The sequence below is a fragment of the Bombina bombina genome, chromosome 1, assembly GCF_027579735.1.
Source record: "Bombina bombina isolate aBomBom1 chromosome 1, aBomBom1.pri, whole genome shotgun sequence".
NCBI classification, from domain to species: domain Eukaryota; kingdom Metazoa; phylum Chordata; class Amphibia; order Anura; family Bombinatoridae; genus Bombina; species Bombina bombina.
Genome location: NC_069499.1, coordinates 1,264,653,231 through 1,264,678,418, shown reverse-complemented (window position 1 = coordinate 1,264,678,418; position 25,188 = coordinate 1,264,653,231). Strand labels below are relative to the sequence as shown.

Sequence of the window (25,188 nt, the reverse complement as noted above, 5' to 3'; positions counted from 1 at the left end):
GCTTGTAATGCAATACACAGTGGTGTGTTAATGTGTGCGTGTGTGTGCTTGTAATGCAATACATAGAGGTGTGTTAGTGTGTATGTGTGTGCTTGTAATGCAATACATAGAGGTGTGTTAGTGTGTGTGCTTGTGCTTGTAATGCAATACATAGAGGTGTGTTAGTGTGTATGTGTGTGCTTGTAATGCAATACATAGAGGTGTGTTAGTGTGTATGTGTGTGCTTGTAATGCAATACATAGAGGTGTGTTAGTGTGTATGTGTGTGCTTGTAATGTATTACATAGAGGTGCGTTTATGTTTATGTGTGTGCTTGTAATGCAATACATAGAGGTGCATTTATGTGTATGTGTGTGCTTGTAATGCAATACATAGATGTGAGTTAGTGTGTATGTGTGTGCTTGTAATGCAATACATAGAGGTGTGTTAGTGTGTGTGTGTGTGTGTGTGTGTGCTTGTAATGCAATACATAAAGGTGAGTTAGTGTGTATGTGTGTGCTTGTAATGCAATACATAGAGGTGTGTTAGTGTGTATGTGTGTGCTTGTAATGCAATACATAGAGGTGTGTTAGTGTGTATGTGTGTGCTTGTAATGCAATACATAGAGGTGTGTTAATGTTAGTGTGTGTGCTTGCAATGCAATAAAGAGAGGTGTGTTAGTGTGTATGTGTGTGCTTGTAATGCAATACATAGAGGTGTGTTAATGTGTGTGTGTGCTTGTGCTTGTAATGCAATACATAGAGGTGTGTTAATGTGTGTGTGCTTGTGCTTGTAATGCAATACATAGAGGTGTGTTAGTGTGTGTGTGTGTGCTTGTAATGCAATACATAGAGGTGTGTTAGTGTGTATGTGTGTGCTTGTAATGCAATACATAGAGGTGTGTTAGTGTGTGTGCTTGTAATGCAATACATAGAGGTGTGTTACTGTGTATGTGTGTGCTTGTAATGCAATACATAGAGGTGTGTTAGTGTGTGTGTGTGCTTGTAATGTATTACATAGAGGTGTGTTTATGTGTATGTGTCTGCTTGTAATGCAATACATTGAGGTGTATTTATGTGTATGTGTGTGCTTGTAATGCAATACATAGAGGTGTGTTAGTGTGTGCTTGTAATGCAATACATAGAGGTGTATTTATGTGTATGCTTGTAATAAAATACTTATAGGTGTTTGTGTGCATATATTATTTACACACATATCCATCTCCATGTGTGTGTGTTTGTTTTATGCACACAATTATATGTGTGTGTGTTATGTGTGTTTTTATAGGGTCTACAGGGAGTATACTGGTTTGTATTCCTGGCCATGCCCCAGAGCACAGAGCAGAAGGGGATGCTACTGGGTCCCTCTAGAGACCATGATTAATATCCCTTGTCCTCTATCTCCATAACCCAGTGATGGATGCATAATAGATCCATAAAATTCCTCCCGTTGATGCTGAATGCTGCCCCTTTGCAAAGGGTTAATGGTCTTCTGGGATTCGCAGCATATGGTGGGGATTAATAGCCCATTCACTTGGCCCTGCATGAATGTATGTATATATGTATATATCCTTATTTGTATATATGTATATATCCTTATTTGTATATATGTATATATCCTTATTTGTATATATTTATATATCCTTATTTGTATATATGTATATATCCTTATTTGTATATATTTATATATCCTTATTTGTATATATGTATATATCCTTATTTGTATATATGTATATATCCTTATTTGTATATATGTATATATCCATATTTGTATATATGTATATATCCATATTTGTATATATGTATATATCCTTATGTGTATACATGTATATATCCTTATTTGTATATATGTATATATCCTTATTTGTATATGGCTGTCTATTAACACCACAATGTTCTGTTTTGGTATGAGTACAACATGAATAAAGCAGTAAATGACACATTGAGCATGGAGTCCCTGCCCTGAGAAGCTATGCTGGGGACTGGTTGTTTAATATATTAGTGCAATGATAAAAAAACAAAATGCTACATTTCAGCTTGGTCCTTATTTATGGAAATTCCTCTATGACAGGTTAAAGCAGAGATTCTCAAACTTGGCCCTCCAGAGATTTTGGAACTACATTTCCCATGATTCTCAGCCAGCTGATATACTAGCTGAGCATCATCGGAAATGTAGTTCCAAAACCTCTGGAGGGCCAAGTTTGAAGTTGTCTGGGTTAAAGGGACATAAATCCACAAGACATAAATCCCCTAAAATGAAAATAAACTTTACAATTTACTTCTAATATCTAGTGCACTTTGTTCTCGCTGTATCCTTTGTTGAAAAGCAGGTAAGAAGGTATGTATTTTATACATTTGCAAGAACAGCAGGTGGCAGCAATGTTTCCTGTCATGTATTACTCCAGAAATGCACGCGCTTCCCATCTAGATATCTCTTCCACAAAGCATACCATGAGAACAAAGTACATTTGAAAACTTATTTTTAAAATTGTATGCTCTGAATAATAAAAGAAAAGAAAATGGGTTTCATGTCCTTTCACATTAACATACTTATTTTTAGATGTAATGTTGCCAGCTGAATTTAACTGTGTAAGGAGGACATTATAGGAACATGATTAGTGATTCCAAAGTAATGATATATATTTATATATAATTTATTTATTTATTTTTGCGCCAAGCTAGCATGAAAATAGATACATTTAAAGAACTGTGTAAAAAACTATTTCTGCTTAGCTTGTTATGAAATGTTTACATTTTGACAAAGCCTAATAATGTAAAGTTTGTATAACAATATCTATTCACTGAGCTGTGCGCACATTCACAATGTTGATACTATCACAAGGTATCGTGTTCACAGGTCTCATTTAGAGCTGTATGATTAAATTGCTAAGCCCTGGGCTGAGGCATGCTCATACTCCCGTATGCTGAAACTGATAAGGACACGCCCATACACATGCTCACAAATTCTCCAACAAGCACACATGAGTACACATATTCTTTTACAATCTCCACATGCACACATACAGTACATGTGCGCATGTTTATAGAGGTTCAATGGGACCCCTTAATCTGGGAGGATGAAGGCAACCATCTCCTATGTATCTTTTGTTATAATGTCCACGGTCACTGCTACATATAGATAATAGTTTTGGAGATATGATAATATAATATACTTTTCTTGCATAATTAAGACATCCTGCAGCAATGATATACTCTCCTTGTGGCACACAAAGATTTCCATGGATTTAGTCACACAAGCTCCTTAAAGACAATGTTCCATGCAGGATTAGGTAATTAGTGTGTTGTGAGCTTTCCAATGCTGTTTTATTTCATATTTTCTTTTCCTTGATATGTCTTAAGGTTTTATGTGGTATTTTATAGGGTTCATTGAGAAAAACAATGTTTTCCTTTACTCTTTCTCTGGGGGGTTTTGATAAATGCTTCTTCTGCCCTGTGTATGTGTTCATGAGTGGTGCAACATTTTTTCTACATCGAGGGTCTCCCTAGGCACATTTTGGATAATGCTTTTGCTGTGTTGCAACATAAACGCTATCCTTTTACTGGAATCTTCTGAGGCAGAGCATACAAACAGTAGTTTCACATTGTGTTATTAGCACGCTGAGCTACTCCAGCTTTTGTCATCTCACGTGTTCTTCATTTGTGGTGTTTTTTATTTTGTGTAGAAGATCGGGCTTAGTCCTTTTTTGCACATCAGAAAAATGAAGGGTCCTAGTTTGGCTGCAGTAAATGTATTTAGAAAACTCCTCAATGGTTTATTTGGTTTGCAGTATTTTTCAAGGCTGGGTTATTTAAGGGATTATATATATAATATATAAAATTATGCAACAAAGAAACAGATTGTGTTAAAAACTAACAAACATCCTACTTTTTTGTGTGCAAAATGAGCACTTGGAAATTCTCAGTGTAGCCCCTGTCTGCAGCTAGGGAGCAGACATGCAGAAAACTTGCATTCTGCCTCTTCTGAGCATGGGTAAAAAATGAATTTCTGTCTATCTAGTATTCATTGAATAATAAAACAGCTCATAGTTACACTGGCAGATTTATGACATCAGGCTAGATATGACTGTAATGGACACTGCACAAAATCCTTTTAAAATGATGAATAATACATATTGCAGTGATTTTAATAAGTGTAACCCACTACTTAGTGTGTTTTATTATTAAGACTGTGCTATTTCCCCTGAAGGACATATGGTCAGTGTTATGGTCGTATATAATTCAGAGGTGCTCTTTTCTTATATGCCTACTTGATGTATTCTGGGGTTTCGCATAAAAGGTATTTGAGTTAAAGTGGTCTGTACATTTGTACTTATAGTAGATTTTGCCTGCTTCAGATGTATCCCTTTTTGCAAAATTATTCAGGTTCTCCTGGATCTCTTCAGAATATATATATATTTTTTAAAGAAAAGAATGGAAGTTTAAGCCGGACAGATAGCTCAGCATGCTAAGGCACTGTGGCTGAGCTCTGTAGCAACCCAAGGGTTGCAGGTTCGATCCCCGATGAGCAGCGCCTTGAGACCCTTACGGGTGATTAGCCGTGCTTCACAAGTACCCAATACATACATAAGCTGATTCTACAACAGAAACATATGTTAATATCACTCAAGCAAAATCAATACAAGCCCAGAGTTATCCAACTTTTAATGCTATTTATTGCTTGATTGCTAAGCCGATGGTTCTTAATGCAGTTTTGTGCTATACTATTTTAAGGAACGTTATACATAAAACACTTCACACATACATATATAGTATTATATACACATACATACACTTTCTTACATACATACACACACATACATACATGCACATACATACATACATACACATTCTTACATACAAACACATACACATACATATACATTCTTACATATACCCACACATACATATATACACACACATACACATACATATAGACACATTCTTACATATACACACACACACATACATATTCTTACATACATACACAGACATATATACACATACATACATACACATTCTTACATGCATACACATTCTTACATACATACACATTCTTACATATACACACACATACATACATACACATTCTTACATACATGCACATACATACACATTCTTACATACACACAAACATACATACACATTCTTAAATACAGATACATACATACACATACATACAGTATCTGACAAAAGTGAGTACATTCTTCAAATTTTTTTAAAATATTTTATTATATCTTTTCATGTGACAACACTGAAGAACTGACACTTTGCTACAATGTAAAGTAGTGAGTGTGCAGCCTGTATAACAGTGTAAATTTGCCGTCCCCTCAAAATAAAGTGTCAATATTTTGTGTGGCCACCATTTTCCATCTAAAGGGGAGGATAGTCCACGGCTTAATTAATTACTGTTGGGAATTAAGAACCTGGCCACCAGGAGGAGGCAAAGACACCCCAGCCAAAGGCTTAAATACCTCCCCTACTTCCCTCATCCCCCAGTTATTCTTTGCCTTTCGTCACAGGAGGACGGCAGAGAAGTGCTGAAGATCGGAGTAGTCTCTTATGGAGGGTAGTACTCTTCGAATGGGACTGGAGTTTTAAGTAGTCCTGTCAGCCTCTCAGTGAGAGCCTGGGGGAAAGTTAGAGTCCGGAGATGCAGGGAGAGTCCTTCTGCGAACCCATCCCGACTCATATTAACAGCTCCACAAGCAATCAGCATTGACGAGTTTCGCTACCTGCGTTTTACACTCAAGTCCATGTCAGGAGCGAGGCTACTAACCTGTCACACTTGAAGGGCCGTGTTCCTGTTCCATGGCGTAGATTCTGGTAAGATCGTTTCATTTTTATTACATAATGATAACATGGAAGACAGGATTACAGTGTGACACCTTTTATCTTTAAAGAATCAAGGGTTAATATTCCTGGAAAGGGGATTATTGAACAGGGGGGTTTATGTGTCATTGCTGCGTTATGTGTGAGATGAGACTCTGGCAATGTGTGGAACTTTCAGGTGACTTACGGGAGTATGGCATGGCCCTTTTTTGGCGCGTTTTCTCCTTAGGCAGGGGCAGTTTATGCTGGGCATTCCATGTGACTGGGTGTGGCTATCTATCTTCCTCTGTTGATCAGCAGCGCAGGAGACGAAACAAGTTTCTGTAGTCCGGGTCATAGGAGGTGGTGAGTGCCCCGGCCACTTGAGGTTATAAAGGTGCCTAATTATTAAGTTAATCTAGTCCTTAACCCCTTAATGACCGGACCATTTTTCAATTTTCTTACCCTTAATGACAATGGCTATTTTTACATTTCTGCAGTGTTTGCGTTTAGCTGTAATTTTCCTCTTACTCATTTACTGTACCCACACATATTATATACCGTTTTTCTCGCCATTAAATGGACTTTCTAAAGATACCATTAATTTCATCATATCTTATAATTTACTATAAAAAAAATATAAAATATGAGGAAAAAATTGAAAAAACACACACTTTTTCTAACTTTTACCCCCAAAAGCTGTTACACATCTACAACCACCAAAATACACCCATTCTAAATAGTTTCTAAATTTTGTCCTGAGTTTAGAAATACCCAATGTTTACATGTTCTTTGCTTTTTTTGCAAGTTATAGGGCCATAAATACAAGTAGCACTTTGCTATTTCCAAACCACTTTTTTTCAAAATTAGCGCTAGTTACATCGTAACACTGATATCTTTCAGGAATCTCTGAATATCCATTGACATGTATATATTTTTTTTTAGAAGACATCCCAAAGCATTTATCTAGGCCCATTTTGGTATATTTCATGCCACCATTTCACCGCCAAATGCGATCAAATAAAAAAAATTGTTGACTTTTTCACAATTTTTTTCACAAACTTTAGGTTTCTCGCTGAATTTATTTACAAAAAACTTATGCAATTATAGCATACATGGTTGTAAATGCTTCTCTGGGATCCCCTTTGTTCAGAAATAGCAGACCTATATGGATTTGGCGTTGCTTTTTGGTAATTAGAAGGCCGCTAAATGCCGCTGCACACCACACGTGTATTATGCCCAGCAGTGAAGGGGTTAATTAGGGAGCTTGTAGGGAGCTTTTAGGTTTAATTTTAGCTTTAGTGTAGTGTAGTAGACAACCCAAATTATTGATCTAGGCCCATTTTGGTATATTTCATGCCACCATTTAATGGCCAAATACGATCAAATTAAAAAAAAAACTTACATTTTTCAAAATTTTAGGTTTCTCACTGAAATTATTTACAAGCAGCTTGTGCAATTATGGCACAAATGGTTGTAAATGCTTCTCTGGGATCCCCTTTGTTCAGAAATAGCAGACATATATGGCTTTGGTGTTGCTTTTTGGTAATAATAAGGCCGTTAAATACCGCTGCGCACCACACTTGTAATATGCCCAGCAGTTAAGGGGTTAATTAGGTAGCTTGTGGGGTTAATTTTGAGCTTTAGTGTAGAGATCAGCCTCCCACCTGACACATCCCACCCCCTGATCCCCCCCTGACCCCCCTCAAACAGCTCTCTTCCCTCCCCACCTCACAATTGTCACCGCCATATTAAGTACTGGCAGAAAGTCTGCCAGTACTGAAATAAAAATATATTTTTTTATTTTTTGTCATACAGTCTGCAGTGATGGATCCCTCCTTACCCCACAACCTCCCTGATCCCCCCATACATCTTTCTAACCCTCCCCCTCTATCTATTTGCCGCCATCTTGGGTACTGGCAGCTGTCTGCCAGTACCCAATTTGCTCCCCAAAATATTTTTTTTTTACTTTTTTAATATAAAATATTTGTTTTCTGTAGTGTAGCTGGCCCCCCTAAATAACCTACATGCCTCCCCCTCCCAGATCCCTTACTAAAAAACAGAGATGCCCCTGCATCTACATCAATCTTTTTATTTTGTTGCCGGTATATTTGGCGCACCCCCGCCCCGCCCCCCCCCGCCGCAACCGCCGCACCAGGTAAAATAAGAAGGACAGATCGATCGGTTGGGGAATCAACACCTAGGGGCATAATTTTAAAAAGAAGCTCCCACCCACCAACTACTTTGTGCACATACATAGCTGATGCAGATGGGGCCACAGAGTGGCCCTTTCTGCATCGGTATGTGAAATGGGGATTGTAGTGATGCCTCAATATTGAGGCATCACTACAATCCCTTGTAAGCAGCTGGAAGCGATCATGATCGCTTCCAGCACTTCAGACAACAGAGGACGTACAAGGTACGTCAACTGTCATTAAGGGAAGTTTTTCCTATGACGTACCTGGTAAGTCCTCTGTCATTAAGGGGTTAATGGTGGGTTTAAGCTTTTTATGGCTTATAGATAGAGAGGGCGCCAAGGGCTAAAGGTATCAGACACCAATATAGTGTTAAAATTTATTTAATAAAAATCAATATATAGACATAAGAATCAACATATAAACATAAAATCAACCAATCTAAATAGGGACGTCTCCCTAGGTATATGTAAAATCCTATGTAACAATTTGTTGCTAAAATGTATTAAATATAAGAGTTCAGATAGACAAAAATTACATGTATGATCTATATAATTGCAACAATAAGTAAATAGCTAAAACTAAAGATAGATAAAAACAAACACCTTTATGCGTTAGGTTAAAAAATTAGATATGCATATGCCCAAAGGATACAGCAGATATTCACTTTGTGATATAGATTAGCGTGTTATTTTCCAATAGAGGAGATTAGTCCTGTAAATGTCCAGTGTATTTGAAAACGTGGTAAAGTGCTTAGTGTCAAAATTATAACAATGTTGAAGCAGTATTATACTCTACTTTACCGCCTGTGAAGTCTTCAGTCACACCAGGGACCGCTGCGGGAGCCAAGGCAGTCTCTCCCGAGTTGCAAACACAGATCTCACACGTGTGTATGGACGGTCGTTCACGGACGGCGTCTGACGTCACGCCTGGTCCGTATTGTTTCTTATATAGGCTGTGTAGTAGCGTGCTGGTATTCAGTGTTACCAAATTATAGATTTTTTCAGTTTCTTCGATGCACAAGCCCCCTATTCATAGGTTTAAGCTTGCAGGTACAGTTGGATATTCAGATTCATCCACACTGTCAGATTTTTGTAGTAGAGAAATTAACCCGGGTTAAAAATAGCGATGTTGTTCCTAGATAGAAAAATCTATAATTTGGTAACACTGAATACCAGCACGCTACTACACAGCCTATATAAGAAACAATACGGACCAGGCGTGACGTCAGACGCCGTCCGTGAACGACCGTCCATACACACGTGTGAGATCTGTGTTTGCAACTCGGGAGAGACTGCCTTGGCTCCCGCAGCGGTCCCTGGTGTGACTGAAGACTTCACAGGCGGTAAAGTAGAGTATAATACTGCTTCAACATTGTTATAATTTTGACACTAAGCACTTTACCACGTTTTCAAATACACTGGACATTTACAGGACTAATCTCCTCTATTGGAAAATAACACGCTAATCTATATCACAAAGTGAATATCTGCTGTATCCTTTGGGCATATGCATATCTAATTTTTTAACCTAACGCATAAAGGTGTTTGTTTTTATCTATCTTTAGTTTTAGCTATTTACTTATTGTTGCAATTATATAGATCATACATGTAATTTTTGTCTATCTGAACTCTTATATTTAATACATTTTAGCAACAAATTGTTACATAGGATTTTACATATACCTAGGGAGACGTCCCTATTTAGATTGGTTGATTTTATGTTTATATGTTGATTCTTATGTCTATATATTGATTTTTATTAAATAAATTTTAACACTATATTGGTGTCTGATACCTTTAGCCCTTGGCGCCCTCTCTATCTATAAGCCATAAAAAGCTTAAACCCACCATTTTTATTACATCTTGACACTTTTTAGGGATAGTGTCTCTTAGAGAGGTGCTTGGTATTAGTTCCTAAGCGCACTTCTAAATTCTTGCTTTCTCTTATTAAGGGGTTAATATCAGTTCCAGCTATGGAGGACTCTGATGTGTTAGAGGGCTCACCCTCTTTAACTAGGTCTCATTCCTGTATTTATTGTGAGGAGGCTCTGGTAGATCAGCCTGCTCAATTATGTTCCACATGCCTTAATAAAGTTACTACATCTTAGTGCAAACGGATGTCTAGTACTTCTGAGCTGTCCACCTCTGAGGGGTCCCCGTCCTGTGAGGTGCGTTCCCTGCATCCATCTCCTATTGCACATGCAGCTCCCCAGGGTCCAACCATTACTCCTGCGGGAGAGATTCATTGGCCATCAGATTTTGCGGATCAACTGCAAACCGCGGTATCGAAAGTGATACATGCCTTATCACGTTCTGCTAAGCGCAAATGTAAGGCGTATAATGGCGGCCTAGCCCAGGGTTTGTCTACGCCTGTGGAAATATCTGAGGCGTTATACGATGATGAGGCCCACTCCGACTCTTCGGAAGAGGCCCCTTCTGGGTCGGAGTCCGTGTCATCTAAACCTCCGGTGGCGGAGAAGCCTGACTTCAGGTTTAGGATGGAAAATGTGCGCTTTTTGCTGAGGCAAGTCCTTGCTACTCTGGATGTTCCAGTTGCTTGCTACTCTGGAGGTTCCAGAACCGAAACTTCCAGAAGAGCCTGCGATTCCTAAGCTTGATAAGGTACACGAGGAAAGGGTGGTGTCTCAGGGCTTCCCAGTTCCTGTTAAGATTTCAAATATTATTAAGAACGAATGGGAGCGATTAGGTTCTTCCTTTCCCCTTCTTCCTTTAAGAAACTGTTTCCAATCCCGGACTCTCAGCTGGAGCTGTGGGGTACTGTCCCTAAGGTGGATGGTGCTATCTCCACGCTCGCAAAGCGGACAACTATTCCCCTGGAGAATAGTTCGTCGTTTAAAGAGCCCATGGATAGAAAGTTGGAAAACATGTTAAGGAAAATGTTTCAACACACAGGGTTTGTTTTTCAGCCAGCAGCGGCTGTAGCCACGGTCGCCGGAGCTGCAACATATTGGTGTGAATTCCTGTGTGAAATGGTTGAGTGGGAGACTTCCATCAACGAGATACAGGACAAGATTAAGGCACTGAAGATCGTCAATTCTTTCATATGTGATGCCAATATGCAAATTATTCGCCTGAACGCTAAGGTGTCAGGTTTTTCTGTTTTAGCTCGCAGGGCTCTGTGGCTAAAGTCTTGGTCTGCAGACATGACCTCTAAGTCGAGGCTGTTGTCTCTGCCTTTTCAAGGAAAGATTCTGTTCGGTCCAGGATTGGATTCGATCATATCCACGGTTACGGAAGGCAATGGAGCTTTCCTACCGCAGGATAAGAAGGCATAGCCTAAAGGATCTACTTTTCGTCCCTTTCGTGCGGACAAGGCCCAGCGTCCGCAGCCCACCGCGAACGTGGACCAGTCCAAGGGAACTTGGAAACCGGCTCATTCTTGGAACAAGTCTAAGCAGAGCAAGAAGCCCGCCGAGAAAAAATTTGCATGAATGGGCGGCCCCCAACCGGTCTCTGGACCAAGTAGGGGCAGATTATCTCTCTTCTCAGAAGCATGGTTGCAGGACGTTCAGGATCCTTGGGTTCTGGACGTTGTCGCCCAGGGCTACAGGATAGGGTTTGGATCCCATCTGCCCAAGGGCAGATTCCTCCTATCAAACCTGTCTTGAAAACAGGAAAAGAGAGAAGCCTTTCTAGAATGTGTGAGAGATCTCTCCTCTCTAGGTGTTATCGTACCAGTACCCCAAGCAGAAAGGGGTCTAGGGTACTATTCAAATCTTTTTGTGGTTCCAAAGGAGGAGGGCAGGATTCACCCGATTCCGGACCTACAGTGTTTAAACAAGTTTCTGAGTGTTCCATCGTTCAAAATGGAAACGATCAGATCTATTCTGCCCCTAGTTCAAGAGGGACAGTTCATGACAACCATAGACTTGAAGGACGCTTACCTTCATGTGCCAATTCCCAGGGGCCACTTCAAGTTCCTGAGATTTGCGTTTCTGGACAAACACTTCCAATTTGTGGCCCTTCCTTTTGGTCTGGCAAAGGCCCCGAGAGTCTTCATGCAGGTTCTGGGGACGCTACTTGCGGTGGCCAGAGGCATTGCTGTGGCGCCCTATCTGGACGACATCCTAGTCCAGATGCCGTCACTCAGTCTCGCAGAGGATCATTCGAGGGCTCTTCTTCTTTTACTCCAATCTCACGGTGTGAAGATCAACTCAGGAAAGAGTTCCCTGATTCCCAGCAACAGGGTGGAGTTCCTGGGTACGATAATATACTCTATGTCCATGAAAATTTTTCTCACAGACCGTCGACACAGGATGATTGCGTCCTCTTGTCTTGCCCTTCAGTTCTCCTCAAGCCCCTCGGTGGTTCAGTGTATGGAGGTAATCGGACTCATGGTTTCCAGCATAGACGTCATACCATTTGCCAGGTTCCATCTTAGACCTCTTCAATTGTGCATGTTGAGACAGTGGAACGGCGATCATTAAGATCTTTAACAGCAGATATCCATGGATGCTCGGACTCGGATCTCCCTCTCGTGGTGGATCCGTCCGGAGCAATTGTCCCTGGGGACATCCTTCTTGAGGCCGTCCTGGGTGATTATCACCACAGACGCAAGTCTGGCAGAATGGGTAGCTGTTTGGGGTGCCAGGATGGCACAAGGAAAATGGTCCCGGGAGGAGTCTCTCCTTCCGATAAATATCTACAATGCTCTGAAGGCATGGCCTCTTCTGGGGTCGTTCAGCTTCATCAGATTCTAGACCGACAACATTACCTCGGTGGCTTACATCAACCACCAGGGGGGTACAAAGAGCTCCCTAGCTATGAGGGAGATGTCTCGGATCTTGGAGTGGGTGGAGTTCCACAGCTGCTCGCTCTCAGCGATTCACTTTCTAGGTGTGGACAACTGGGAAGCAGACTTTCTCAGCAGGCAATCCTTCCATCCGGGGGAATAGTCTCTAAGTCACCTCGAAAGTGTTTGCGGAGATTTGTCTCAGGTGGGGATCGCCGGAGATAGATCTCATGGTGTCCAGACTCAATTGCAAGCTACACCGATACGGGTCAAGGTCCAGGGATTCCCAGGCAGAGCTAATAGATGCCTTAGCGGTGCCTTGGGGGTTCAGCCTAGCTTACATTTTTCCACCATTACCACTTCTACCTCGTGTAGTGTCACGCATCAAACAGGAGCGAGCTTCGGCCATTCTGATTACTCCATCGTCGCCGCAGAGAACGTGGTTTGCGGATCTGGTGGGGATGTCATCCTCTCCGCCGTGGAGGTTACCTTGTCGCAGGGATCTGCTAGAACAGGGCCCCTTTCAACTTCAAAATCTCGATTCTCTGAGGCTGACTGCGTGGAGATTGAACGCCTAGCCTTCACCAAGAGAGGCTTTTCGGAAAGTGTGATTGATACTCTAATTCAAAGGATAGAATAAGCGCCACGGGTAATTACCCTCTAGCTTTATACGTGAGACCTCCTTTCTGTCCTCAAAGTTAACAGTCAAATAATTAAAAATGTATAAAGCGGGTAATCAATAGAGTAATCAATAGAGTCAATGTACTGACCGAATATTTAAATCTTCATAATATAGATCCCCATAATCAAGATTAAAAATGGTAATAATAAAATTAAATTAAATTAAAATTTATTACAACAAATGATGATGACATAAAAACAGGAGCATAAAAACAATAACAACAATAAATATAGACAATGGTTCACTATAAATAGAGTAATAGAGACATGAAAAAGGCCTTGCAGGAGCCGAAACGCATCGACAGTGGGTAAGCTGATTTCCAATTATTGTATTTTTTATCTATATGGTCTATACTATGTTATTTTATTTTTTATAGGGCATTTCAACTTTAAGATTTAAAGACACGACCACTACTAGGATTACATTTGGAGGATTGTTCGTTCTCATTTTTATTTTTCACCACTGATTTTTCCACGGCTTTTTGTTTTTCACATTATATATATATATATATATATATATATATATATAATTTTATTTTTCACCTATATATTTTTTATATTTTTTGTATTTTTGCATATACACTAATATTTTTCCTCATTTTTCACCATTTTTTCACCATTTTTTATTTTCACCACATCAGCTTCGTTACAATCACCATCTTTAGACTGTTTGTGACTCTCACATTTGGACACTCATTTTTTGGACACTGTTACATGCTGGACATTATTTGGACACTTATTGGATCTGGATTTTATGTACCATTGATTTGAGATACTCTATTTATAGTGAACCATTGTCTATATTTATTGTTGTTATTGTTTTTATGCTCCTGTTTTTATGTCATCATTTGTTGTAATAAATTTTAATTTAATTTTATTTTATTATTACCATTTTTAATCTTGATTATGGGGATCTATATTATGAAGATTTAAATATTCGGTCAGTACATTGACTCTATTGATTACCCAGCCTATCAGGCGCTTTATACATTTTTAATTATTTGATACTCTAATTCAAGCAAGGAAGCAAGTCACTCGTCGCATCTACCATTAGGTGTGGAGGACTTGTCCTGGTGTGAGAAGCATGGATATCCTTGGCATAAGATTAAGGTATCCAGGATTCTGTCCTTTCTCCAAGACGGTTTGGAGAAGGGTCTTGCCGCTAGTTCTTTAAAGGGACAGATTTCTGCATTGTCAGTCTTGTTGCATAGGAGACTCACTGAGTTCCCTGATATCCAATCCCTTGTTCAGACTCTGTCTAGAATCAGGCCTGTCTTTAGACAGTCTGCTCCCCCATGGAGCTTAAATTTGGTCCTTAAGGTTTTGCAGAGGGTTCCGTTTGAGCCTATGCATTCCATTGACATAAATATTCTGTCCTGGAAGGTTCTCTTTGGCATGCAGAGTATCTGATCTGGCCGCCTTGTCTGTTTTTTCCATGCAGATAAGGCTGTGCTTCGCACTGGTTTGGGGTTTCTTCCCAAGGTGGTGTCTAACCGTAACATAAATCAGGAAATAGTGGTTCCTTCTTTGTCTCCTAACCCTTCTTCTTCTAAGGAGAGGTTACTTCATAATCTGGATGTGGTTTGTGCCCTGATGTTCTATCTTCAGGCTACAAAGGATTTCAGACAGTCTACATCGCTTTTTGTGGTGTATTCAGGGAAGCGCAAGGGGCAGAAAGCCTCTTCTACTTCTTTGTCCTTTTGGTTGAGGAGCTTGATTCTCTTGGCCTATGAGACAGCGGGACATAATCCACCTCAGAGGATCACCGCTCATTCAACTAGAGCTGTGGCTTCATCTTGGGCCTTCAAGAATGAGGCCTCTATGGAGCAAATTTGTAAGGTGGCTACCCGGTCCTCCTTACACACTTTTACAAAGTTTAACAAATTTGACAATTTTGCTTCTGCGGAAGCTGTTTATGGGAGAAAGGTTTTGCAGGCTGTGGTGCCCTCAGATTAGGATCCGCCTTTTCCCTCACGGTTTCATTCAGTGTCCTCTAGAGCTTGGGTATATGTTCCCAACAGTAATGAAAGAAGCCGTGTACTCTCCTCCCCTTTAGATGGAAAACATAAATTATGCTTACCTGATAATAACATTTCCATCGAGGGGAGTAGAGTCCACGGCTCCCGCCCGTGTCTCCGATGGGCGAACCTAAATTAAATTTATCTTCTGGCATCATTTATATCCTGATATTTCTCCTACTGTTCCTTGTTCCCTCTGCAGAATAACTGGGGGATGAGGGAAGTGGGGGAGGTATTTAAGCCTTTGACTGGGGTGTCTTTGCCTCCTCCTGGTGGCCAGGTTCTTAATTCCCAACAGTAATGAATGAAGCTGTGGACTCTCCTCCCCTCGATAGAAATGAAATTATCAGGTAAGCATAATTTGTTATTTTCCAGCACTGCCTTAACCCTCTTGGGCATGGAGTTCACCAGAGCTTCACAGGTTGCCACTGGAATCCTCTTCCACTCCTCCATGACGACATCACAGAGCTGGTGCATGTCAGAGACCTTGAGCTCCACCACATTCCATTTGAGGATGACGCACAGATGCTCCATAGAGTTTAGGTCTGGAGACATGCTTGGCCAGTCCATCACCTTTACCCTCAGTTTCTTTAGCAAGGCAGTGGTCGTCCTGGAGATGTGTTTGGGGTCGTTATCATGTTGGAATACTGCCCTGCGGCCCAGTCTCCAAAGGTAGGGGATTATGCTCTGCTTCAGTATGTCACAGTACATGTTGGCATTCATGGTTCCCTCAATGAACTGTAGCCCCCCAGTGCTGGCAGCACTCATGCAGGCCCAGACCATGACACTCCCACCACCATTTTTAACTGTAGGCAAGACACACTTATCGTTGTACTCCTCATCTGGTTGCCGCCACACACGCTTGACACCATTTGAACCAAATAAGTTTATCTTAGTCTCATCGGACCAAAGGACATGGTTCCAGTAGTCCATGTCCTTAGTCTGCTTCTCTTCAGCAAACTGCGGACTTTCTTGTGCCTCATCTTTAGAAGAGACTTTCTTCTAGGACAACAGCCATGCAGACCAATTTGATGCATTGTGCGGCGGATGGTCTGAGCACTGACAGGCTGACCCCCCACCCCTTCAACCTCTGCAGCAATGCTGGCAGCACTCATACGTCTATTTCCCAAAGACAACCTCTGGATATGACGCTGAGCACGTGCATTCAACTTCTTTCGTTGACCATGGTGAGACCTGTTCTAAATGGAACCTGTCCTGTGAAACTGCTGTATGGTCTTGCCCACTGTGCTGCAGCTCAGTTTCAGGTTCTTGGCAATCTTCTTATAGCCTAGGCCATCTTTATATAGAGCAACAATTCTTTTTTTCAGATCCTCAGAGAGTTTTTTGCCATGAGGTGCCATGTTGAATTTCCAGTGACCAGTATGAGAGAGTGTGAGAGCAATAACACCAAATTTAACACACCTGCTCCCCATTCACACCTGAGACCTTGTAACACTAACGAGTCACATGACACCAGGAGGGAAAATGGCTAATTGGGCCCAATTTGGACATTTCTACTTAGAAGTGTACTCACTTTTGTTGCTAACGGTTTAGACATTAATGCCTGTGTGTTGAGTTATTTTGAGGGGACAGCAAATTTACACTGTTATACAGGCTGTACACTCACTACTTTACATTGTAGCAAAGTGTCATTTCTTCAGTGTTGTCACATGAAAAGATATAATAAAATATTTACAAAAATATGAGGGGGTGTACTCACTTTTGTGAGATACTGTACATACGTACACATACACATACATACATACATACACATTCTTACATACACATACATATACATTCTTACAAACACATACATACACATACATACACATTCTTATATATACACATACACACACATTCTTATATATACACACACATACATACATATTCTTACATACATACACATACGTATACACACATACATACACATACATACATACCAGTGTTCTCCCCAGGACTTTTTTAGCAGGTGCACCACCCGGTTGGTTTTAAATTTTAGCCAATATTAAGCTAAAATTAGCTAAAATTTAAAAATGTTAAATTGTTATTGCACAAATTAACATTAAATACATTTATGTTAAATTATACTAGAAAATATTACATTGCCCCCACCCAGCTACTTCATGCCACCCAGCTTTCAAAGTTACACAAACATACATACATACACACACACACACATTCATACATACACATATACACACACTCATACATACACATACATACATACACATATACCGTTGATCTTTCCCAGTGACATTTCTTATCGCGTGTAAATGTGCGTGTAAACCCCTGTATCATATGATTTTATTTTATTCACACTGTATAAACCCCTCTTTCTTCACTGCATTTTCCAAACATGTGCATGCCTCTGTATTCACGTCTAACCTATTTCTTTGTGTTTATAAATTATTATGCTTAAACTTTTTTTTTTGTGTGTCAAATATGTAACTGCCTTTGGCACACTCCAGCAGCTGCAATCATCAGTTTATTTAAGAGCAGGCGCCTCTGTTCTCTCTGAAACATTTTTTGTTGTAGTGACTGCTGTCACCTCTCCATTGTCACCTTAACCCTGCCACTGCACATCACTGTAATTTGTTTTTATGTTAGCTCCAGTGATTGTGAGCTTTGCCTTGCCACTGTGCCTGGTGCCTACAAACTCAAGTTGCTAAAATCTTCCTTAGACAGACCGTGTGTGTTTTCACCATGTTGAGAGTCTGCAGTGTGCAGATATATCCTGAACAGATATCAAATAAACAAATTAAAACATATGTGTCAGATAAACCCAAAGAAGCAGAAAGTACAAAAAGATTGTGTCTCATTCTCTGTTTGCAATACACGCAGAATAGAATATGGTTGTAAACATTTCTACAGATAAGCACTTTTATTATAATATGTTATTGATAAACCATCAGAGTTGGAGAAAATAAGGCTAAGACAGGCGCCAAGCGTAATTAAAGCTCTCTCACAAAGGGTATTTATTTGTACACTATTAGTTGCCTGATATGAACTCTGGGTAGACCTGAAAGGGTTAACTCTACCACATCTCATCCCACAATCATTAAACTGTGTTTCCTGTAGTAGAGCGGGGCCCAGCCAGCCAGCCGCCTCTCACCTGCTCTTGTCTGGATGTCAGCAGGCAGGCATATTCTTGTTGCCAGTAGCCTTTGTTTGCTCCCTTTCTGCAGCATAACCAGTTTGAACAGTTGGCCCTTGGCAGTGTGACCTTAGCAGGTGTTTTTGAGAGGGATCAGCAGAACCTGTAAGCACTTGCTAAATGCTTGAAAAAGGAAGAGAAAGAGGGGATATTAACCCATTAATTGTTAGACGTCTAATGTTCCATGTTTGTGTAGTGTTTGCATGTATATATACTACAAGCTCTGTATTAACACTGCATGTATGTATACTCTAAGGTCTGTATTCACACTACATGTATGTATACTACAAGTTCTGTATTTACACTACATGTATGTATACTACAAGTACTGTATTCACACTACATGTATGTATACTACAAGTTCTGTATTTACACTACACGTATGTATACTACAAGTTCTGTATTTACACTACATGTATGTATACTACAAGTTCTGTATTTACACTACATGTATGTATACTACAAGCTCTGTATTCACACTACATGTATGTATACTACAAGTTCTGTATTTACACTACATGTATGTATACTACAAGTTCTGTATTTACACTACATGTATGTATACTACAAGTTCTGTATTTACACTACATGTATGTATTCTACAAGTTCTGTATTCACACTACATGTATGTATACTACAAGTTCTGTATTTACACTACATGTATGTATACTACAAGCTCTGTATTCACACTACATGTATGTATACTACAAGTTCTGTATTTACACTACATGTATGTATACTACAAGTTCTGTATTTACACTACATGTATGTATTCTACAAGTTCTGTATTCACACTACATGTATGTATACTACAAGTTCTGTATTTACACTACATGTATGTATACTACAAGCTCTGTATTCACACTACATGTATGTATACTACAAGTTCTGTATTTACACTACATGTATGTATACTACAAGTTCTGTATTTACACTACATGTATGTATACTACAAGTTCTGTATTTACACTACATGTATGTATTCTACAAGTTCTGTATTCACACTACATGTATGTATACTACAAGCTCTGTATTTATACTACATGTATGTATACTACAAGTTCTGTATTCACACTACATGTATATATACTACAAGCTCTATATTAACACTGCATGTATGTATACTGCAAGTTCTGTATTTACACTACATGTATGTATACTACAAGTTCTATATTTACACTACATGTATGTATACTAGAAGTTCTGTATTTACACTACATGTATGTATTCTACAAGTTCTGTATTCACACTATATGTATGTATACTACAAGCTCTGTATTTACACTACATGTATGTATACTACAAGTTCTGTATTCACACTACATGTATGTATACTACAAGCTCTGTATTTACTCTACATGTATGTATACTACAAGTTCTGTATTCACACTACATGTATGTATACTACCAGCTCTGTATTAACACTGCATGTATGTATACTACAAGTTCTGTATTTACACTACATGTATGTATACTACAAGCTCTGTCTTTACACTACATGTATGTATACTACAAGTTCTGTATTCACACTACATGTATGTATACTACAAGTTCTGTATTCACGCTGTATGTATGTATACTATAAGGTTTGTATTCACACTACATGTATGTATACTACAAGTTCTGTATTCACACTACATGTATGTATACTACAAGTTCTGTATTTACACTACATGTATGTATACTACAAGTTCTGTATTTACACTACATGTATGTATACTACAAGCTCTGTATTCACACTACATGTATGTATACTACAAGTTCTGTATTTACACTACATGTATGTATACTACAAGTTCTGTATTTACACTACATGTATGTATACTACAAGTTCTGTATTTACACTACATGTATGTATTCTACAAGTTCTGTATTCACACTACATGTATATATACTACAAGCTCTATATTAACACTGCATGTATGTATACTGCAAGTTCTGTATTTACACTACATGTATGTATACTACAAGTTCTATATTTACACTACATGTATGTATACTACAAGTTCTGTATTTACACTACATGTATGTATTCTACAAGTTCTGTATTCACACTATATGTATGTATACTACAAGCTCTGTATTTACACTACATGTATGTATACTACAAGTTCTGTATTCACACTACATGTATGTATACTACAAGCTCTGTATTTACACTACATGTATGTATACTACAAGTTCTGTATTCACACTACATGTATGTATACTACCAGCTCTGTATTAACACTGCATGTATGTATACTACAAGTTCTGTATTTACACTACATGTATGTATACTACAAGCTCTGTCTTTACACTACATGTATGTATACTACAAGTTCTGTATTCACACTACATGTATGTATACTACAAGTTCTGTATTCACGCTGTATGTATGTATACTATAAGGTTTGTATTCACACTACATGTATGTATACTACAAGTTCTATATTCACACTACATGTATGGATACTACAAGTTCTATATTCATGCTGCATGTATGTATACTACAAGTTCTGTATTCACGCTACATGTATATATACTACAAGTTCTGTATTCACACTACATGTATGTATACTACAAGTTCTGTATTCACACTACATGTATGTATACTACAAGCTCTGTATTTACACTACATGTATGTATACTACAAGTTCTGTATTCACACTACATGTATGTATACAAGTTCTGTATTCACGCTGTATGTATGTATACTATAAGGTCTGTATTCACACTACATGTATGTATACTACAAGGTCTATATTCACACTACATGCATGTATACTACAAGTTCTATATTCACGCTGCATGTATGTATACTATAAGGTCTGTATTCACACTACATGTATGTGTAGAAGTTCTGTATTCACACTACATGTATGTATACTACAAGTTCTGTATTCACACTACATGTATGTATACTACAAGTTCTGTATTCACGCTGCATGTATGTATACTACAAGTTCTGTATTCAAACTACATGTATGTATACTACAAGTTCTATATTTACACTACATGTATGTATACTACAAGTTCTGTATTTACTCTACATGTGTGTATACTACAAGTTCTGTATTCACACTACACGTATGTATACTACAAGTTCTGTATTCACACTACATGTATGTATACTACAAGTTCTGTATTCACTCTGCATGTATGTATACTACAAGTTCTGTATTCACACTGCATGTATGTATACTATAAGCTCTGTATTCACACTGGATTTATGTATACTACAAGTTCTGTATTCACGCTTCATGTATGTATACTACAAGTTCTGTATTCACACTACATGTATGTACCTGTATACTACAAGTTCTGTATTCACACTGCATGTATGTATACTACAAGTTCTGTATTCACGCTGCATGTATGTATACTACAAGGTCTGTATTAGTGATGCATGTATGTATACTACAAGGTCTGTATTAATGATGCATGTATGTATACTACAAGTTCTGTAGTCGTGCTAAATGTATGTTTACTACAAGGTCTGTATTAACACTGCATGTATGTATACTTCAAGGTCTGTATTAATGATGCATGTATGTATACTACTAAGTTTCGTATTCATGCTGCATGTATAATTAGTGGCATATAGTTCCTTTCATCTTGCTGAAACAATTTCCACAGTTGTTCCAGTGACTTAAGCTATCTTTGATCTCTGTATGGCCCTTATATTTAAAGGTTCTCCAGCTTGGAGAGAAATTGCTGTTCAGACTTCACAGGGGTTGAACTCACTGAATATTCAAAAGAAAAAAACTCTCCAGCACTGTAAGATCTCTCTCATTTCTATATATGAATTAGAGACAAGCCCAGTGCAATACAGCACTGTGTGATATGAGAGTTATGTTACACTTCTGTGTTACTTTAACACAGTAACGCAGAAGTGTATACTTTGCAGGGTCGGCTCTAAGGGGGGGCATTGGAGGGCAATGCCCCCCCAAATGGAATGCTGTGCCCCCAGGGCAAAAGAAGTGATTTTTAAAAAAATATATATATATATTTTTTTTACATTTTAAAAGTGACGGAACGTCCAGGGTCCCAAATGTCACATCAACCATTTGCAGCCACTGGACCCTGGAGATCTGCCACTGGAGGGCCCAGCTAATCTCTTTACTCTTCTCTATTTACAACCAGATAACAAATAAAGTTGCATTTCCCTGCTGGTGCTCTCACAGTTAACCTAGGGCTTGCAATGCCCCTCCTCCTGCTAGCCCACTTACTACAGAGCTGAAGTGAGATTATGACATCATCAGACCTCTGCAGGAAGTGCTGGGAGAAGCTAATAGTTAGTGAGAGGGAAGGCAGAAGTAATTTTGTGAAAACACAGCCGTATAACCAATGTGTGTGTGAGAGTAGTATCCCTTCCCTATTGTGCTTTATATCCTGGCAGCCACAGATAAAGAAGCAAATTGGGAATTCCTTGGTTTCCCCACTGCAGGTCACACAAAACAAGTGTGCATTGTGCATGCTTTATCTGCAGTGATCAGTGTAAAATTAGTGTCAGATTATAGGTGCTCACATACACACACTTCAAATGTAGCTGTGGTACAGTGAGTGAAATAGCCTTATGTTTATTATTTACATGTTTCAAAACATCTCCTATTTGTCCCCAAGGTTGTTTTATTATATATATATATATATATACACACACATACATACATACATATGTGTGTGTGTGTATATGTGTCCACTGGCTGTGTCATATGTGGGAGACATTCCTGAGATATGAAAAATGTAACCCCTGCACTGCCATAAATCTGGTAAATGTAACTGCTGCGGTACTGCCAGACATCTTAAAAATGTAACCCCTATACTCCTTGAGATATGACACATGTAACCGCTGCACTTCCAGAAATATAAACACAGCCAGAGATCTCATAAATGTAACCCCTGGACTGCCACAGTAGGTCTGCTCTTATTTTGACTCTCATACATGCTTTTTAAAACCGACACTTTCAGAAAGTGGGAGGGAGAGGGCAGTTCCCTGTGCTGAACAGGGGAGTTCCCAGTGTATGTCTGAATCTCTCTCACCAGTCTTGTGAAATTTTCTAAGCATTTTAAACAAGCTGATCTTATTGGTTTGTCTTGCCAGCTGTATGCAGGATAGGTTCCTGCACAATACACTTACCTTGACTAACAGAAATGTAATATATGCTAACATATAGACAAAAGCAAGTTAAATTGTAGTGAAAACATTTTAGTTTAATATGTAATTGATGCCAACAGAGCCTTTATATCAGCTTCAGGGGTTTTCCAGTTACTAACTCACTTCTATGGAAGGCATCGCTCATCTCTCTTGGATTTCCAGGTTCCTCCTCCTTTCTTAGAAAATTCAGTGAGTTCTGCCTCTGTGAAGTCTGCTCTATAATCAGAATTTGTAAAATCACAATCCTAAAAACACTGCTGTACACAAAATAAAATACAAAATAGAAAGTGCAAAGTTTAAATGTAATAAAATTTAAGTGTAAAGTGATATAAAATAGAAAGCTCAAAGTTTAAATGCAGCAGAATTGTCATGTCATGCAAGGCTATATTGCTCTGGGTTTGTCTCTTCTTCACATACAGAAATGCAGGGAATGCTCCTTGGAGAAGTAAAGCAAAATATGCCTATTGAAAATTTCACTAGGGATCTTGCAGTGCTGGAGGATTATTTTAGAATGTCTCATCTTAGCATAGAGGTTTTGAATATCATAGCATATGAGTATAGGACAAGTCACAAGGTATTACAGCACCTTATGGTTCTTCAGATATGGTAAAAATGTTGTACTGTACACTAGACAGTTTGGAATGTATTTTACACAAAATGTTCAGTTCCGAATTTAGAAAATATATTTTCTGTAAAGTTTTTTTATTTTACAATGTAGTAAATATTATATGACAGTGGATTTACTACAGTAATAATTGGGTACATTAAGCTACACAGTGTTAGAAATTGACATGCATATGAAAAATGCTTCTAGTAAAAGCTCTGCACAGGTGCATGTGGAGCATATGTACATATGCTCTGTGTACCTGCATTTAAACACCTGCTGAGAGAGCTGAGCATGTTGTGTAAAGCAAGCTTAGTGAGGTAGGTTGAGACATGGGTTCTCTACACTTTGGAAAGGGGTGAGGGAGGGGGGTCCTTTGGGCAATTGGTTGGGGAGGGAGAGTGAGGGAGGTCGCTACACTACAGATTTTTTTTTTTAAATAATAATTTAAAACAGCAACAACTGGGTACTGATTGCCAGTACCTAAGATGGCGGCACTTAGTGAGAGGGGAGAGTGCTAGATAGCTGTTTGGGGGATCAGGGAGGTGGGTAATCGAAGAAGGTTCCCTACACTACAGAAATTAAAAATAATATTACTATCCCTAAACTGCATATTTGCGTACTGTCTGCCAGTGTCTAAGATGGTTATGACCAGAGTGGGGGTGAGGGAGAGAAAGAGCTATTTGGGAGGGATCAGGGGGTAGGAGGTGTTAGGTGGGAGGGTAACCCCCCTACACTACACACAAAATCAACCTTACAAGTTACCTCATTAACCCCTTCACTGCTGGGAATTTCAGGAGTGTGGTGTGCAGCGGCATATAACAACCTTCTAATTGCCAATAACAGTGGCAAATCCATT

The 25,188-nt window shown here is 39.1% G+C and overlaps 1 protein-coding gene across 2 annotated transcripts in view; it reads left to right on the top strand.

Annotated features, from left to right (window-relative positions):
- Nucleotides 1-25,188, top strand: part of GSE1 (Gse1 coiled-coil protein) — a 1,047,037-nt gene that overhangs the window by 409,472 nt on the left and 612,377 nt on the right. The window lies entirely within an intron of this gene.